General features: G+C 35.4%; 1 long non-coding RNA gene across 1 annotated transcript; it reads left to right on the top strand.

Annotated features, from left to right (window-relative positions):
- The first annotated feature begins 250 nt into the window (after positions 1-250).
- Positions 251-1,779, top strand: LOC108587465. The gene is made up of 2 exons (XR_001906057.3): positions 251-1,611; positions 1,740-1,779. It is a non-coding gene; the product is annotated as an uncharacterized LOC108587465 (long non-coding RNA).
- Positions 1,780-15,305: the final 13,526 nt, after the last annotated feature.

Genomic DNA, 15,305 nt, shown 5'->3' with positions numbered 1-15,305 from the left:
TATAAAAGTGTCATAACTAACATAATCTATGTATATTAGTAAAATAAATGAGAACATTACATGTAAAAATGTTACCATATGTTAACCCCGTCTCTACTAAAAAGTACAAAGAATTAGCTGGACGTAGTAGCGGGCACCTGTAGCCCCAGCTACTGGGGAGGCTGAGGCAGTAGAATGACGTCAACCCGGGAGGCGGAGCTTGCAGTGAGCCGAGATCTCGACACTGCACTCCAGCCTGGGGCAACAGAGGGAGACTCCGTCTCAAAAAAAAAAAAAAGTTACTATATGTTAAGTTTAAACTCTGTAAGTTTTGTTTGTTTGTTATTGCTATTAGCTATTGAATTTATTCCCTTCTATTGATATATACACTAGGTTAGTACAGAATTCAGGCAAAAAAAGTGAATGTAAACATGATTTATATTATGATAGTTATAGTTAAGTTTATCTTACTTATCTTCTAGCTACATTTACCAAAATCATATTTATATCACTACATTATATTTATGTGAATTACCTAGAAAGTAAATTCCATGAAAGCAGGAATGTTGGTTTGTTCAACACTATCTACATAGTATTTAGAAGAGTGCCTACCACAAAGATGTGCTTATTAAATATTTGTTGAAAGACCAAATATGTGGAATAATAGTTTTGAAAATTTAATTTTAAAAAACAGATCTGTAATATCAATGTATCAATTGTAATATCAATATATACCACATTCTCCTGATACTACTTCTCTGCCCATAATGTCATTTCTGCTCTTTATTTTTAATTAACCCCCTGAAAATATTTTTATTGTTGCTATTTATTGTTTTAAAAATCTTTCAAAGAAGAAGTGTCACATTGATATTTTATGTACACATTCATACAAGTCAGGCTAAATTTTTTTTTTTTCTTTTTTGTCAATTGTTGGTATTACTCTGTTATTCAAATGCATTAAAATTTCAGTTTGCCTGACTGTGATTTTATTTAATCATTAAAGTTGTGTTTAGATGAAAATATTCAACCTAAAATATCTGATTTTTGAGTTTTGTTCCATTTTAACAAGCAAATTGCATTATGTTGCAATTATTCTGATCACAGTTGTTTATATTTATGTTCTATGTATGATTCTTAGGGCTTTATATGCAATATCTCTTTGTTTTTCCCAATAATCCCTTTATACAATGTTACCAAAGAGTAAATAAAAGCTAAGGAAGCTTTATTAATTTCCTTAATATCACATCAGTATGAAATTGTTGAGTCAGAATATGAGTCAAGATTTAATACCAGAAAGTGTGCCCACTTCTGGTCTTTCTACCTTTGCAGTCTCATTTAATTTATAGTTGTTGTTATGGTATGAATCTATGTCTCCCCAGCATTCATATGTTAAAACCTATCACCAGTGTGATGATGTTATGAGGGGAGACCTTTGAGAGTTGATGGGATCAGCAGGGCAGAGCCCTCATGAATGGAATTAGTGACCTTATAAAAGAGAACTGAGAGAGACTTCACATCCTTTCATCATGTGAGGACACATCAAGAAGGTCCATCTGTGATCCATAAAGCAGGCCCTTGACAGACATCAAATATGTGAGCACCTTAATTTTGGACTTCTCAACCTTCAGAATTGTAAGAAAAAAAAAATTCTGTTGTACATAAGCTTCCTAGTCTACAATATTTTTCTTATTGCTGACTAAATGGTCTAAGACAGCTGTTAAAATAATCAATAATTTTTTTTTTTTTTTTTCGTTTTCCAGAAGAATTTCACTTCTCCACAGAAGCTAAATGATCACACAGGTACATCCAAATGAATTGACTGAAGAAATCACCAGGAAGTGCTTTGACTCTGACTATGAGGAAGCCTCTTTTCCTATCTTCCTATTTATCTCTCTTTTAAGAGATTAACTTCAGAAGGCTCTTCTTTGTATAAAGCATATTATCACTTGCTTATATTTTCTTAAGACTCTTCAATGTGTTCATTGAAGGGTCTGGAGTAATTTATCCTCTTCTCCAGGAAATCATACAAATTTAAATTATTTTTGAAAGACATTGTCTGCACATATAAGCTTAGAAGAAAAATAAGTGCAATAAATGCCTAGCATAATAGCATTATTTATATACATTTGTGTGTGTGTACATGTGTGCATCCATGACATTTTACTATTAGAGATCCATTGCACACCTAGCACAGTATGTCATGTATGATCTGTAATAACATGCATATGCTAACATCCCTGCTTTCCATATAAGTAAATCACCTCCATGTCAACATCTATTCTTTCTGAATTGTCACATATAGGTCCTAAACCCCACATTTCTCATCCTAGCACATCTGTATTTCATTGGTTCATTTCTAGAAGTATTTTAGAGTAAAAGATATATTCCAACTCTGATAATTTTACACATTAGCAATAATTGGCATGTATTAACTTCAGTCATATACACAAAATACCCTTCTCTCTTATTTTCACAACCATACTTTCAGAAAATAAAACATCATTTGCTGAAACCACATTGAACAGGAGTATATTTGAAGAAATTCAAAATAATCATAGTTTGATGATATTACAAACTTCGTTTGAAGGTATATGATGAAAATACAGATTGCCCAGCTTGTTATTTTATTGTGAAACATATCCAGAAAATTTCCGATGATGGAAGAGGAGTAGCAGAATGAAGTAGGTATTTTACAACATCATTATACTAAAAACAAAAAATAGTCTTGCTGTTAAAAACTGGTTATTCTTTCCAGGACTTACAAAGTTTTTCCTCTACTCTTATAACTATATATCTAAATTATTGTCTGCATAGCTTGGTGTGCCCTTATAAAGCTCACCATAAAAATCAGATTGTGGCAAATTTGTTCCTTCTGTTGTACAATTGAACAGTGTGAAGTAATTTGGATATTTGATATGCTCGTTAGGACTTCTTATATTATTAATTCTAATTCTTTGTTGCATTGCAGTAATCCTATGGCCAAAATATTTTTACAAACTTTATTTAAGCAAGCTTACATACTCTTTCTTATATCCCCCTTTGACTCAACAGAATTGTAACTATGGAGATATCAGAAAAAAATGGTCTTCTAAAACCCGACTTCAAAATCACATAATCATAAAAAAGTTAATAGGTTTAATGACCTATCATGTGTAATTACATGTAATTATATATGTGTGTGTGTATATATATACACATATGTGTGTGTGTGTGTGTGTGTGTATATACTTTTTTTTGAGAGAGAGAGAGTTTCCCTCTGTCACCCAGACTGGAGTACAGTGGCATGATCTCAATTCACTGCAATCTCTGCCTACTGGGTTCAACCGATTCTCATGCCTCAGCCTCCCAAGTAGCTGGGACTACTGATGAGCACCACCATGCCCAGCAAATTTTTATATTTTCATAGAGACAGGGTTTTTCCATGTTGGCCAGACTTGTCTCAAACTCTTGGCCTTAAGCAATCCACCTGCCTGGGCCGCCCAAAGTGCGGGGATTACAGACCTGAGCCACTGCACCTGGTCAATTTTATAATATTTTTAAAAGGACATAATAAACAAATTTAACAGAAAGGTGACCAATTAAGAGATGATATGTTCACTGTTTGTGACTACAAAGTATTAATATAAATTTTCAATTAAAGTGAATTAAACATTTATTTTGATATTACTATGTGCCAAAACTGAGCTTTGAATTTAGGAGAGGAATCTAAATAACACTTTTATTTTCTTAATGTTTATTTATTGTAAGAGAAATTTATTAAAATATGCTTAAAAATATTGAATATTCCTTCAAAAGGTGGGATCTTATTCCTCTTTCCTTGACTGTGAGGTGGACTAAGTGACTTATACCTAACAAGCAGAATACGGTGGAAGTGATGGTGTTTTACCTCTGAGACTATGACATAACAGACATTGTGGTTTGCTCCTTGCCCTCTCTTTTTTATCTCACACTGGGAGATGCCATCTGCCATTTTTCAAGCACAATAAAACAGGCTAGTGGAACAATACACATGGAGAGTAGCTGAAGCATTTTGCCAATGGCTATGTCAGGGAGACATCTAAGAGGTGAATATCAAACCCCAATTCAACCTTCAGATGGTGGAAGTCCAAACTGACATTTTGACTGCAAACTAAAAGAATTTGAGCTGAAACTACTTAGCTAGGCTACTTCTATATTGTGACCCACAGAAACTGTGAAATACTAAGTTTTTATTCTTTCAAACTTCTAAATTTTGACCTATTTTTGACACAGCAATAGATAACTAACACAGACAAAAATAGTATTGAAGACATAATGATTAACACTGTGGAAAGAAAGACAAGGAGGAAGTGATCCTCATGTAATTGATGTATGAACAGTTGGGAAGGAAGATGAAACATTAACTAGGTGATAGGAGAGAAAGTCATGTTATTTACAGAGTATTTCTAAAATATAATATCACATCCTTTTTATGATCAGGTATTATGGACCCTGGAAGAGTTAAGTGGAAAACAAATTTGAAAGTCAGTTTGCTAATGGGTCTTCAAACATCTTTCCATATTTTAGACAGTAAGAGAAAGCTGTATCAGTGATGCTTTCATTTGGATATAGTGGTTTGACCCCTCCAAATCTCATGTTGAAATTTGACTTTCAATTTTGAAAGTGGTGCTTCATGGGAGGTGATTGGGTTATTGGGGCTACTCGTTCCTGAATAGAGTAAGGCCCTCCCTGGCATGAAGGCCAGTGAGTGAGTTCTCAATCTATGAGTTCCCAGGAGAGGTGGTTGTTAAAAAGAGTCTGGTACCTCCCGCTCCCATCTCTCTTAATTGCTCTCTCTTACCATAGGTTTTCTGCCCACCCTGGCTCCCCTTCCCCTTTTGCCATAAGTAGAATCAGTTTGAGGCCCTCAATAGATGCAGATACCTGCACCATACTTCTTGTACCACCTGCAGAACCATAAGCCAAATAAACCTCTTTTCCTTATAAATTATTTGACCTCAGGCATTCTTTTAGAGCAGTACAAACTCAGACAAGAGATTATTATGATTATGATAGAAAGTAAAAGATGCTAACTTATAGAGCTTTACATTCCAAGATGTGACTAGGATGCAAATACATTAAAAAATTCATAGGAGTCCAGAGATAGGAAATGGATATCTCACTGTAAATGGGAATTATTAGCCAAAAAAGCATGGATTATAAAGAGGAAAAAAAAAAAAGATAATTTCTATAGCTTCAGTCTCAAAGGTTAATCCTAATTCCTTTAAAAAGAGACACTAAAATTTGCTTATTTTTTAAAATTACTTATGCACGCATACATGTATTAAACTTTGCATAATCTTTGTTCTAAGTAGGGGTCCATTCCTTATTATAAAACTATTTCCCTTTTTCATAATTGTTCAAGTTAGATAATCCCTTTAAATATTATTCTCTCTAGATAATCAGAATGGACAGTATTTGTGTGCTAAAATAAGTATCCTGGTATTTAGATGAATATGCTCGAGTAAAAAACACTCTACAGAATTGAGCGCCGAATATTTTGTTATTCAAAAACAAAATTGGAGGAAAAAAAGCAACAGGGCAGTGCATACATAGTCAAATGAATTTTAATTAATATTTCTTTCCTTTTTCTCGGCCTACCTGTTACAAAAATCTTATGTGTACTGATTTTAACTTTATCATATAAAAATGTGAAATAAAAGGGCATGACTATTTACTATTAGGTTAATGCAAAAGTAATGGGAAAAACCACAATTACTTTTGTACCAACCTAATATTAATTCTCATTATTCTAAGCTAAAAATCATGTTCCTTAAAGTTGTATTTTGTTAGAATTTGAATGTTACATGCATGTATGTTTGTGTGGGTGTGTTTGTGTGATGGTGTACCCATGTTTTACCCAGGGACTGTTCTCTACTTTGTTTCTAATTCTGAAGACTTCCTAATTCTAAACACTTCTACAAGAAGTCTTAATTATTTATCTGAAATAATTTTTGAACACCTGTTATGTGCCAACCCCTGAGGATAAAAAGGTAAATTAAAAATGATGAAGTTTTGTTGCATTCATAAAACATACAGTCTACTGTGGCAGTCACACCAAAAACATTATACAAAAAAATAATCAGAAGAAAAATAAAATAACTGCCATGAAGGGAAAAAAGGGCTTAATTTGATCTACCTTCAATAACATTGTTATAAAAAGCATCTCAAAGAAGAAGAGACTTGAGTAGAGATTTGGAGGATGAGAATGAGATAGCATTGAGAATGATGCAGGAGGGTGGAAACTGAGAGCATCCCAGGCATGAAAACCGCTCATAGCAAAGATCATGGGGAGAGTGCAGTATGTTGACAGAATGGGAAGAAAGCCAGTATGGTTGGATTATACTAATAAGAGGGCATGCTGACTTGAAATGAAGCCAGAAGGAATGAGATTGGTGAGATGGTAAGTAATGAAGATCTTAGTCTGTGTGTAATGGAAAGTTATGGAAGCAGGTAGTATAGGAATTATAGAGTACTATGTAGTTTATATTTTAGGTTTTATAAAGCTAATTGACTAAAAAAGTGATAGATAATGTGGACAAGAAGGTATACAGATTTAGATGTGTCCAAGTGAGGGATAATGGCTGCTTGAACAATATAGTTTCAGTGTTGATGGAGAGAAGCCAGTTAATTCAAGGGTTTGTTTGTTTGTTTGTTTTAGACAGAGTCTCACTCTGTCACCCAGGCTGGAGTGCAATGGCACAATCTCGGCTCACTGCAACCTAGCCTCTTAGGTTTAAGTGATTCTTCTGCCTCAGCCTCCCGAGTAGCTGGGGTAATGGGTGGGCACCACCATGCCTTGTAGAGGTGGAATTTCATCGTGTTAGCCAGGGTGGTCTCAATCTCCTGACCTCATGATCCACCCGCCTTGGCCTCCCAAAGTGCTGGAATTCAAGAGATGTTTTTAAATAGTATTGGCAAGTATTGATGATTTTGTAAATTAAGGGAGAGAAATAATGAAGGCTGACTTTCCTACAGTTTTGCTTATAGCCTCTGAATATATATGGTTATCAATGTTAAATTAGTTACAAAAGTATAAATATTTAATATTTCTCAGTAAGTGTATGGGAGTTGGTAGAAAAAAATGATAATGGTAATTCCTGAAGTTTAAAATGTTGTCAAAATATTGTCACTTCCAATCCTAGGATTTTGCATACAACTCTGTGCTGAGTATTATGTACATACAAAAATAACTTTCTATTTTAGACTCTTCTCTTTTTTGATTTTTGAGCAATTTAACTAAATTAGTAAAATAACTTTGAATTCATGTATTCTCTACCTTAGTTGAGAATCTTGAGAAAGTTTTTCTATTACTCAATGCAGCATCAATGTAACTTCAGCATTATTGCCACAAAACTCCCTGGACACTTGAGGCAGAAACGAAAAAAGGAAGGAATGAAGAAAGGGAAAGAAACAAAATACTAAAATTAAAGGGTTTTTTTTTTGGTCGTGCTCTCAAAAAAATTAATTATCCATTTATAGTCAACATATAGCATGATGAAATGCTTATCCGTGAACTTTCACTGTGTGACACTATTTGGTATGGTTTGGCTCTATGTCCCCACCCAAATCTCATCTTGAATTGTAGCTCCCATAATTCCCTTGTGTTGTGAGAGGGACCTGGTGGGAGATAATTGAATCATGGGGAAAATTTCCATCATAGTGTTCTCATGGTACCGAATAAGTCTCATGAGATCTGATGGTTTTATCAGGGGAAACCTTTTTTGCTTGGTTTCCATTCTCTCTTGTCTGCCACTATGTAAGACATGCCTTTTACCTCTGCCATGAGTGTGAGGCCTCCCTACCCATGTGAAAATGTAAGTCCATTAAACCTTTTTTTTTTTTTAATCTATAAATTACCTAGTCTTGGGTATGTCTTTATCATTGCATGAAAATGGACTAATATAGTAAATTGGTCCTGGTCGAGTGGGGCACTGCTATAAAGATACCCAAAAATGTGGAAGTGACTTTGGAACTTGGTAACAGGCAGAGGCTGGAACAGTTTGGAGGACTCAGAAGATAGGAAAATGTGGGAAAGTTTGGAACTTCCTACACACTTGTTGAATGGCTTTGACCAAAATGTTGATAATAATATGGACAATAAAATCCAGGTTGAAGTGGTCCCACATGGAGATGTGAAACTTGTTGGGAACTGGTAAAGAGTAAAGGTGACTCTTGCTATGTTTTAGTAAAGATTGCAATGGGAAAGTTTTGGATTAATCTTATTTAAAATTGATGCTACAATAAAGTGTTCCTCTTCTTCCCAAAAAAAAAAGACTGGCGACATTTTGCCCCTACCATAGAGATTTGTGGAACTTCAAACTTGAGAGAGATGCTTTAGGGCATCTGGCAGAAGAAATTTCTAAGCAGTAAAGCATTCAAGAGATGACTTGAGTGCTGTTAAAAGCAGTTTTAAAAGGGAAACAAAGCATAAAAATTAGGAAAGTTTGCAGCCTGACAATGCAATAGAAAAGAAAAACCCATTTTCTGAGGAGAAATTCAAGCCTGCTACAGAAATTTGCATAAGTAATGAGGAGCTAAATGTTAATTGCCAAGACAATGGGGAAAATGTCTCCAGGGTATGTCAGAGACATTTGAGACAGCCCTACTCATCACAGGCCCAGAGGCCAAGGAGAAAAAATAGTTTCATGGGCTGGACCAGAGGCCACCTGCTTTATGCAGCCTAGGGACCTGGTGCTCGGTGTCCCAGCTGCTCTAGCCATGGCTAAAAGGGGCCAAGGTACAGTTAAGGCCATGGCTTCCAAGCGTGCAAGCCCAAGCCTTGGCAGCTTCCACATGGTGTTGGGACTGCAGGTTCAGAGAAATCAACAACTGGAGTTTCAGAACCTCCGCCTAGATTTCAGAGGATATATGGAAGGACCTGGATATCCAGAGCCCTCATACAGAAGCTCTGCTAGGGCAGTGTGGAAGGGGAATATGGGGTCAGAACCCCCACACAGAGGTGCTTCGTGCACTTGGAAAAGCCACAGGTACTCAATGCCAGCCCAAGTAAGCAGCCAGGAGGGAGGCTAAACTCTGCAAAGCTATAGGGGCAAAGCTTCCTAAGGTGGTGGGAACCCACCTCTTGCATCAGCATGACCTGAATGTGAGACATGGAGTTAAAGGAGATTATTTCAGAGCTTTAAGATTTAATTACTGACTCATTGGATTTCAGACTTGCATGGAACTTACAGCATCTTCATTTTAGTTAATTTCTCCCATTTGGAAAAGAGTGTATTTATTCAATGTCTGTATCTCCATTGTATCTAGGAAGTAACTAACTTGTTTTTTATTTTACGGGCTCATAGGCAGAAGAGATTTGCCTTGTCTCAGATGAAAATTTGGACTGTAGACGTTTGAGTTAATGCTGAAATGAGTTAAGACTTTGAGGGACTGTTGGGAAGGCGTGATCAGTTTTGAAATGTGAGAACATGAGATTTGGTAGGGGTCAGGGGCAGAATGATATGGTTTGGCTCTACATCCCCACCCAAATCTCATCTTAAATTGTAGCTCCCATAATTCTGATGTGTTATGGGAGGAACCTGGTAGGAGATAATTGAATCATGGGGGTGACTTCCCCCTTACTGTTCTCATAGTAGTGAACAAATCTCATGAGATCTGATGGTTTTATAAGAGGAAATCCCTTTTTCTTCTCATTCTCTGTTGTCTGCTGCCATGTTAAACATGACTTTCACCTTCCACCATGAGTGTGAAGCCTCCCTAGCCGCATGAAACTGTGAGTCCGTTAACCCTTTTTCTTTATAAATTACCTAGTTTTGGAGAAGTCTTTATCAGCAGTGTGAAGACGGACTAATACAACTGTTGAAAAACCTCCATCTGGTTCAAGAGCCATCATTGACAATTGAAGCACTTTATAATAGTTGATATGAAACAGGGTGATAAGAAGCCACTCTATTTCTTAATAGCCATTCTGATTCAAGTCCATTTTTCTGATTAATATGTTTTCTTGGCACCCAGCAAGACCCAGGTGTTGCTAATGAATTTGTGCAAAGTTCTCACCTTTTTGTACTCTTCAATATGACCATGAATTTAGCAAAAGTCATCAGATGTCCAATGTATGCAGTGAGATGCAGAATTTGTAGAGAAACAGCTGGCAATATGTCTTGTTTTCTTCATGAAATTTCACTAAACTGTGTTAGGCTTTATGCAATACATTTTAATTGTCTATTTTTGCAAATAATCTGGCTCACTGTAGTCTCTACTGTAAATTGTTTATGTTGTTTACATGCTTAATTTGCTATATTATTTACATATGTAACTTGTTAATTGATTGCTAGAATATATATTTAGAAGTTATCAAATAATATGTTATTTAAAATATTTATCTCATAATTCCAGTAAAAAAGTAATAAAAATAACAAAAAATTGGTAAATTAGTTATAATAGATGATAAGGTCTACATATTCCGTGAAGCAGGTACACCACGTTTTCTGTTTTTTGTTTGGGAGGAGGATGGTTGCTTGCTTCTCACCTATGTTTTCTGGTCCAGGTTATTTACTGTTTGTGTCTAATATTACACATTTTTACCTTGATCTCCTTGATCTTTTCTGGTTTTGAGCCACTTTGAATTTATTCTTGTTCTTTTTACCTGTCTTTTCTAGTTAAAATAGTCTTTCTATGCATCTCTCTTTAACTGGTTAAATTATGCTTTTACTTAAGACCATAAATTTATTATGTATTTTCTCAGGGAAACCTTTCTTAAGAAATGCTCAAATTATGGCAGGAAAAAGTGTCCTCCATAGTGCCTATCACAACTGAATGTTTGTATTTCTTTATATGAACCCGATATGGTTTGGCTGTGTCACCACACAAATCTCAACTTGAATTGTATATCCCAGAATTCTCACGTGTTGTGGAAGGGACCCAGGGGAGGGTAATTCAATCATGGGAGACAGTCTTTCTTTCCTGTGCTATTCTCGTAATAGTGACTAAGTCTCACAAGATCTGATGGGTTTATCAGGGATTTCCGCTTTTGCTTCTTCCTCATATTCTCTTGCTGCTGCCATGTAAGAAGTGCCCTTCACCTCCAGCCATGATTGTGAGGCCTCCCAAGCCATGTAGAACTGTGAGTCCAATTAAACTTCCTTTTCTGGGTATGTCTTTATCAGCAGCATGAAAACAAACTAATACAGAACCTTTAGTTTGTTTGTTTGTTTGTTTAAGGTCTGCTATGGTTTGAATGTTTGTTCCCTCCAAAACTAATTTTGAAATTTAATTGTCATTGAAACAATATTAAGAGCCAAAACTCATAAGAGAAGAACATGGCATCAGGCTCTACCCTCATGGATAGAATTGGTACAATTATATATAGGCAAGTTTGGTCTTCTCTCGGTCTCTCTCACTCTTCTATCTTCTGCCCTAGGCTAGTGTGGCAAGAAGACCCTTACTAGATGCCAGCACCTTAATCTTGAACTTCTCAGCCTCTCAAACTGTTAGCCAATATAGTTATATACCTGCTATGTACTTTGAGCATTAGTTTCCTATTATACAAAATGAGGGTTATCATAATACAAACAAAAATACATAAAATTTATCTAGCTTTGTTATGAACCAGGCACTGTGCTAACATAGGATTTTGAAATGTAGATGGTGTCAGCAAATGGGTTTTGCTAAATCTATAGTACTGAGCATTTTATGTGTTAGTAAGAAGTCTTTTTTTTGATTTATCAATATGTACCATTTCTCAAACTTCATTAGATAAAATTGAAGAATTATGTAAGTTCTCTACATAAGTCTAAAGAGTTCCAAGTTAGTAAGAAACATTCATCCTGAATTTCATAGGGAGAGACAATCAGTAATATTACATTTATAACCATTCTGAGTTCCCTCACTTGCTACTCCAAGGAAGGAAGAGTGATTTAGCTGATAAGTTTAAGTGAGGAAACACCACTCATGTTTCCTTTTCTTTCCTCTTATGTCTTGCCTGTTCTGAGATTATGTTCAGAGCTACTCTTGTTGCAGCAATAATGTAAGAAGGATAGGACATTTCCATTAGGGAGTCCTACAATGTTCTTCCTGTGCCAGTGACTGATGAATACATATGTCTAATTCAGGGTTAAATATGAGTAAATCAGAGCCCAAAAAGTGCTTCCCAGGGTCAGCTTTATTGCAAAATAAACTGAGAGTCTGATCTCTATCTGTCTGACACTTGGCATTCATCCTTCAGTGTGTTTTGAACTTAGGTGAGAATGAAACTCAATCTTTATTAAACCGATAAATACCCCCCAACAGCTCTGGTTTTATACTTAACTCTTTAAGTTATGTGACCTGTAAAAAGTTGAGAGAAGACATCGTGTAATGAAAATAAAACAATGTGCTAATAATAAACAATGTATTTATTTTAAGCTCATTGAATTTTAATGCAGTCTAAGTAGAGATACTTAAAAAAAAAACTTTCGTCTTGATTATGAGATACACTAATTTGAAAGTACTTTGTAATTCACGAAATATTAGAGTTGGTAAACTTCTATTAACATTTTTAGAAATTATGTTTATATATAATGCATGCTCAGTTTCTCTTATTTAATTCCTTATGTGATATAGAAGGAGTGCTACAGTGCCATGAGGCTGTCTCTCAGTTTCCAGAAAACTTTAAACCATAGACTTAGGTTCAGGCTAGACATTTTTATTCTGATTCTGTACTTCCATGCTTGGGTTCAAATATCATCAGCCTCTGAATTTGGAAAGAACCATTTTCTCTTTACCAGGGCATGTGGCATGGCATATAACATGCAATGAACACATATTTTTATCTGGGGAACTTATAAATAAGGTGGACAATCTATTCTGGCTTATCTGGTATAGTTCTAGATTATTCATGTTGTGTTGGTAGGATTAGTAATGGTTTCTCAATCACTTTCTGAAGTGCTCTACTATGAATGGTACATTACAAGGTCACCTTGTCTATAAGTAAACCAAAGGAGCAAAATACCTGATTGACTGCCTAAGGGCTGTCATTAGAAAACTTGGTATTCTCAGGTTTAACTTGATAACATAAGCTAACTTTAGGGAAAATTCTACTCCTGCTTTGTGATATACCTGGTTTAGGACATGGAATGTTACACTTAACATTTATTCAAATTCACCAAGCTCATGAGTAAAGGACCTGAACTAGAACATGAAGCTTCAAGCCCATGAGTCTTTTCAGTATTTTTCACTATAAGTGAATATAAGAAACTTTCACTATAAGTTTCTGAATATTTTTCTTAAACTATCCCAAGTATTCCCTGAAAGGAAGAATTCAAGGTTCAGACACAAAAGGTAACCAACTGGACATCAGCCTGATGACTCCTTTGGCTGCCTGCTTTCTCACAGAAATCAGATCAGGGTCCTGGAAAGAGACTCTGGGATGGAGAGTAGAGTGCAAGTGGCTTAGTAGGTAGTGGTGTTCAGATTTCCATCTGTAGAAGGGGAATAATGGAACCAGGATTGGGTAGAATGGGAAGGTGGACGGTAAAGCAGTCTCAGAAGAGCATATGAGGAGATCTGTAGCTTGGATAGCCTTCAGAATTATCCTGAATTCATGCAAGGTACATGCACACACCTCATCAACTAGTTGTTGGAAGTGGAATGTCCCCCAAAAGAAGTATGACCTTGTGAAGTAACTCTATTCATCTAAGGCAATTTGGATTAGAGGTGAGAATTAAAGGCTGACTCTAGTACCACATCCAGTCACTACAAGAGTAAATCCTTCAGATTTAAAGCAGAATTTTGTCAGTGACTCATAATATCCACTTTTATATACTATTCAAACTATTTATATTATGGTATTAAATTTCTCTAAAAATCATGAAATTATGTCCATTTAGAAAGCCCATGAGTAGGCTCCATGAGATCTGTGAATCCCTTGAAACTGGACATTCTCTATACAACTCATGTTGAAAGCATATGTTGATTTTTCTATGGAAAGTAGTTATAACTTTCATCAGTAAATCAAAAGGACCTGGATCTTCAAAAATGATAAGAACACAACCCTTTTCAGTAATTAGCAAAAACTATGGCTAAACTCTCTGAACCTAGAGTCCTTGACTTGAATTATTAAGAACTATTTATTCATTACTTTTTCTAGTGAAGAAAGTATAAAATGAAATAAAGATAAATAAGACAATAGTTTCTGAAGTTTCTCCTTTCTTGTCTCTCAAATAGAAAATTCTGAATCTCTCATATCTACAAGTTGAACAAAATAGCCCCTGCCTTGAGAAAGAAGAAGAATATTTATTTTTGAGTTATCCAAGTGTGAGAAGGCAGTATGAATATATAGACAGAGATGTCATATGATATGATATATTATGAATGCTCACATTATTAATAATAACTCATTACCCATAGAGTAGGGGGAAATCGTGAACTATAAACACAGGGTGTTGTCATTTATATAACAGGTCAAGGTTTTTCACTCCCTCACCTTCTTTGTTTCTTCACAACTTACCCCAAATGAGAAGGGTCACTTAGTTCACTATGGAAATGAGGTTATGCAAAGAGGAAGTTTATTCTGCAGGTATTTCCCCGAAAACATATTAGAATCCTTCATTGCTCTTTATGGTCAGAGTAGGATTTGATTGTCACCATCCTTGACCGTGGGATGGTGGAAAATTGAATCTCAACAAAAAAGAAAGGACAGAGAAGAAAGGAAGGGAAAATGAAAGAAAGGAAAGAAGAAAGAAGAAAGTAAGAGAAGAAAGAAAGAGAAAGAAAGAAAGAAAGAAAGAAAGAAAGAAAGAAAGAAAGAAAGAAAGAAAGAAAGAAAGAAAGAAAGAAAGAAAGAAAGAAAGAAAGAAAGAAACGAAGGAAGGAAGGAAGGAAGGAAGGAGGAAAGAATGAAAGAAAAGAAAGAAAAGTGGAAGGAAGGAAGAAAGAAAGAGAAAAGAAAAGAAAAGAGGAAAGAAAGAAAGAAAGAAAGAAAGAAAGAAAGAAAGAAAGAAAGAAAGAAAGAAAGAAAGAAAGAAAAGAAAGAAAGAAAGAGTAAGAAAGAAAGGGAGAGAGAAAGAAAGAACGAAAGAAAAAGAAAGAAAAGGAAGGAAGGAAGGAAGAAAGAGAGAGAGAAAGAAAGAAAGAAAAAAAGAAAGAAAAGAAAGAAGGAAGACAGACCAGCCAAATAAGGACGAACTGACTACTTCGTGTCCCCTTCCAATGATTCTTTTGTATCCTTTTCCAATGAGGTTTTTGGAGAGAATGAAATAAGAGTGGACCTATCCAGTCTTACATATGCAATTTCACATAACCAACTATAATTTCTAAATAAGAAGGTGTTCACTCGGGTAATTGACTGTATCTACATGCATTTCAGA

Source organism: Papio anubis, chromosome 8, assembly GCF_008728515.1.
Source record: "Papio anubis isolate 15944 chromosome 8, Panubis1.0, whole genome shotgun sequence".
NCBI lineage: Eukaryota > Metazoa > Chordata > Mammalia > Primates > Cercopithecidae > Papio > Papio anubis.
The sequence above is the reverse complement of the archived record's forward strand: the minus strand, read 5'-3'. Positions and strand labels throughout refer to the sequence as shown.